This window comes from Cibotium barometz, chromosome 17, assembly GCF_041138505.1.
Source record: "Cibotium barometz isolate CiBa-2024 chromosome 17, ASM4113850v1, whole genome shotgun sequence".
In the NCBI taxonomy this organism is placed as follows: domain Eukaryota; kingdom Viridiplantae; phylum Streptophyta; class Polypodiopsida; order Cyatheales; family Cibotiaceae; genus Cibotium; species Cibotium barometz.
The window spans coordinates 55,914,318-55,919,430 of NC_141062.1; positions in this window are offsets into that span (position 1 = coordinate 55,914,318).

Consider the following 5,113-nt stretch of genomic DNA (forward strand, 5'->3'; position numbering starts at 1 on the left):
TAGGAGAGTAGATTCTTGTGTCTACACTGAGCTTCTATAAACTCAGTGCTGTTGGTTCAAATAGTGGGTTTATGTAGATAATCTATGGGGAAACCTCCAATTTCATCCTTTGAAGTGAAGGGCAAGTCATCCTACAGTAGGCAAGTGGAGTCCTCCATGGGGTAGGTTTGTTGTTACTTTGGTCTCCAAACCATATAAGTTTTTTATACACATTAGGTAGTTAAAATTTAATGAAGATTGATTATGTATGACAACTTAAGGTACCCATATGAGATTATTATCATATGTTAACCACATCTTGGTTAACACATTCCTATGACAACTATGTCTGCACACTTATGTAAAGGGTGCCGGCACTATATATTGTAAATCCCATCATTTAATGAGGGAAACACTCTAAAGACACTCCCAATTATTGAGCTTCAAAGGACGGACAAGAGGATCTTGGTTAGTTGCCCAAACTATAGAGAAAAGCCTTGTAATTATGTTTTGGGTACCCCAGGTCACTTACTCCAAGGCGGCCTACTAGAAAAAGGCTCGGAACTATAAAAGCCAATTTCTCTTGTTTGTAACTCATTCTCCCATTTTTGCAATACAAGTGGAGTGCTCTCTCTCCCTCCCTATCTAGCATGTGTGGTGTCCTTAGGGTTATTCCCTTTTGCTTCCTCTCTCTCTCTCTCTCTCTCTCTCTCTCTCTCTCTCTCTCTCTCTCTCTCTCTCTCTCTCTCGTGATTAGGGCTACCAACTCGATCATCTTCCGTGGCGATCCCACAGGATCTTTGCGAGAGAGATTACATCACCCGTTGGATTAGAGCAACCGCCTCTCGATGTGACAAACGAGTGCAGGTGGACGGCAGTGACAAGCGGCTATGGTGGAGACCTTGAGCCATGCTTGAGCTCGGTAAATAGGCAACTTACCATGACACATTAGGGTAGGGTTTCCTTAACACCATCATAACATCCTTCAGGCTGGAGGAGATTTTTGATGAACTTTTTGATTTTGAGCATTATACCATGATTGATGGGTTTTCCTTTTTGGTGCAGAATTATTCTTGGGTGTAGACTTTCTTCTTTGGGAGCATGGTTTGCCTTTTTGGGATCTAAAAGTGGGTTGCACTTTCATGATTGCCTTGGGCTTGCAATATAACCTTTTTAATCCACATTTTTTTACGGGAATTTTCTTGTGTGATTGCTTTGAATGCCATGTTTGAGGTTTCTTTATTCTATTCTTTTTGTCAAGCCTTGGAATTCATCCTTGTGAATTTAGCTTGGTTTAACTAGGTAGCCAAGCATGATTGCTACCCTCATAGAATCCTTGTTGCTCTTGAAGCAGTCGCTTTTCCACTGACCTTTTGATGCTTTGAAAATATCTTGACGGTGTGCTTGGAGGTTGACGGATGTGCTTTAACTAGGTAGCCAAGCATGATTGCTACCCTCATAGAATCCTTGTTGCTCTTGAAGCAGTCGCTTTAACTAGGTAGCCAAGCATGATTGCTACCCTCATAGAATCCTTGTTGCTCTTGAACCAGTCGCTTTTCCACTGACCTTTTGATGCTTTGAAAATATCTTGACGGTGTACTTGGAGGTTGACGGATGTGCTTTCCTTACTAGAATTGAAGTTATTATACTACTTTTAATATGAGTTGGCAAGGCTTTAGTTATGGGTTGTGGTAGCATTGATAAAGAGGATGGGGTCTTCAATAAAGGAGCTCTTGCTGAGGTAAAGGCTATGTGTTGACCAAATCCAATTATGGATTTGATATCATTTGGCTATTACAGACTGAGGGATTTTAGAAAGAGGACTTATCATTGAAGTAGAATTTTCATCCTTGGGTTCTTTATTAGACATAGGTTTGACCATTGGTGCCACCATTGGTGATTGGGAATTGTTTATAGGAGTGGCTATTGTAAATGAGGTTTTGTGGTTGAGAGCTTACTACATCCTTGGTGACACTTGTGGAAGAGGCTCTTGAGACACAAGGCATATATCCTAGGTAGTTCCTCCTTTAAAAGATGTGGCCCTTACTTTGAGCCTTGGTGAAATGGAATAGTCACCTTCATGGAGATCTACATTTTGAGGACTCTGAATATGTAGATTTGGGACTAGTTCCTTCTTTGAAGATATAAATGATTTAGAGATTCCATCACAAAGGATCTTAGATGGAGAGGGTGGGTCTTCATCAAGAGTTGTTTCTGATGTAGAGGCTAATTGTCTCTTTTCAGACAAGGTCATAAAGACCATTGAGTGTTATCTTATCCGTGTCATAGAATGGCACCACCATTTCTTTGTTATAAATCTTCATGGTACATGTTTGGCTCTGATGAAATTTGGTATAGCTTGAACCAAGGTAGCCCAATCCCTTCCTAGGATAAAATCTGCTTGTAGCACATAGTCTAATACACAAATCTTACATTTTAAGGGGTTAGACTCCACATAAATTGTGCATTCAAAAGATCCTAAACGTGGCATGCCTTGAGTGTCAGTCGACAGAATCCATTCATAAGCTTGCAAGCTTGGCTCACCTATACATGCCATAGCTCACATGTCATGAGATTGTTTTGCCTTTAAGGATAGCTTTGAGAAGATTGGATGCTTTTGACTTCTTTTGAGCTTGACTTAAAGCCAATTTCTATTCTAGGAATCCATTGGAATGGTTCAAGTTATGGAGTCTTAGGTTTTGAAGCATCAATATGTTGAGCTTCCAACTATTTGAACTCTGGTAAGATGAGTTTAGACTCTATGGTCTCACTTTTAGGCAAGGGTTCCTTTGGTTGTATGAGAAATGTGAAGGATATTTTAGGGGTTTCCAAGAAGACAGCATGTTTGCTTTTATCAATGGAGTACTAGGTGTTGACCAACCAGTTAAAGGACAATCTCTTCTTACTTCTTAGGGGTAACTTGAAATTCATGTTTGATGTTATCATCCTTAGTGAGAATTTTGTGTAAGAAATAACCCCAAACTTTGAGGCCTTGGCCATAATCATCTAGCACATTAGGAGTGAGTGTGGGTTGGCCTAAAGATGCCGAAATTCTTCTTAAAACATTATTGTGAGTAGTGTTGAGGCTAATCATTGCTAGTTTTTGTTGAATGTTTTTGCCCACATTCATTTTCCTAGGAGTGAGTGTGGGTTGGCCTAAAGATGACAAAATTCTTCCTAAAATAGTATTGTGTGTAACGTTGAGGCTAATCAATGCTTGTTTTTGTTGAATGTTTTTGCCCACTAGGAAATCTAGCAAAATGTTGATTGAATCTTCAAGAGGTAGTAGCATAGATGTTTTGGTGCATGATTTTCGTTCACTTCTAGATTTATTCATTTGATCTTCAGCCCTAAGCTCATATTCCTATGACACTTTCAAGTCTACAATTAGTCATGAAAGGTGGATCAAGAGTTTGAAGGTCATTTCCATGTGGTCCATAATAATACTAAATGTGTACAAAGATGCATTCAATTGTTTTTCCCTTACTATACTGGTTATGTTGACACTTGTGTCTCATTTGCATGGACACTTTTGGTTTCATTTATTTCTAGCTTATCAATGCAATAAGCCAATGACATCATTCTACCTCTGCATAGCACATTGAGTTCTCTCCAAATAACTTGTCTTAGAGATTGAGTTTCATTTAGCAAATATGACTCATTTTAAAAGGGAAAATGATAATCCTTGGGTTGGTCTTATTTCTCTTGCATGAACATTTGAGAAGTCGATGGTGGGGAGGAGTCAATGACAAGTGACTTGGTCCCCACCATTCAACCAGTCACCATGCTCTCCCACGTTTCACCCTCAGAATTTTCAGTTGGAGTCAATTCTTCTTTATTTGGCTGGAAGTGTGCATGTTCCCATGTGGTGGCACATGACAATTTTATTTTGGGTTTTTTTTTTGGTGTTCCTCCATGTAGCACTTGCATCCCAATCTCTTTATGTGTTCCTCCATGTAGCACTTGCATCCCAATCTCTTTATGTGTTGCTAGCAAATAAGAGACTTGTTTTTTGCTATTAACATCAATAGTTTCACATGTAAGTTTTGATGTTTCTCAGATAATGGATGTTCTTACATTCTAAGTTGACTAGAGTCCCCTTGGTGAAACTGTTTTAATTTTCTTGCCCTCATTTAAGCTTGTTTTGATCTCTACCTTTTTCTTGTCTTTAATTTTATTTAGTTTTTCACTTCTTGATCCCTTTTATTTGGTTGAGCTTTTGGTTGGTTCGAGGCTTATTTGTCTTCGTTTAGTTTTTATTTTGATTTTTGGGATTTATCATTCAGCTTTGGATTCTAGTTGGTTTGATGTGTGACAATGTTTTCATCGACCGACCTTGAAGTCTCAGCATTAGCAGATTTTGTTTTGCTTCACACCTTTTGCAGGCGTGTTAGCACATTTAATGGTATGGTGGTTAGCCATCCATTATGCACACTAACAATGTTGAGTGGTAAATATTCTATTGTGTTTGATACTGCTGTTTTTAGTTTCAGGTAGTCTTTAAATAAGTAGTGTAACACACATTACTCACATAGGGGTTTCAAAGTAGTGCATATTTTGTTGTGTTTAGCATTGTTGTGCTTAGTTTTGGGTACTCTTTGAATAGGTAGTGTACCACACATTGCTCACATAGGGGTTTGAAAGTGTTGACAGCCTGCAGATGGGGTGCTCTAGACACGGCACAATTTTGAATAGGCAGTGTACCACACATTACTCACATAGGGGTTTGAAAGCCTGCAGCAGATGGGGTGCTCTAGACACGTCACAATTTTGTCACATCCTGAACAATTTTAACTCCTTGTTTGGTCTCCTTCTGGGCCAAAGGCACCAAACTTTCTAATGTGAGTTCTTGATTTATAGGGCTTGAGGTTTTGTGTCTTGTGTTGATTCATTTGTATAGTATGTCGCTCAGTTAAAGATGATGTATCAATCAATGTATCAATCAAATAAGGTTTTGCATCTTGTGTCGATTCATTTGTATAGTATGTTGCTGAGTTAAAGATAATGTATCAATCAAACAAGGTTGGTACACAACTTGTGTTGATGATTGATTTGGTTTTGTTGCACAAACTTTAGGACAAAGTGTGCTTTCATGGTCTTATTTACAGATTAAAATATAAAAGCATTGGCTTTA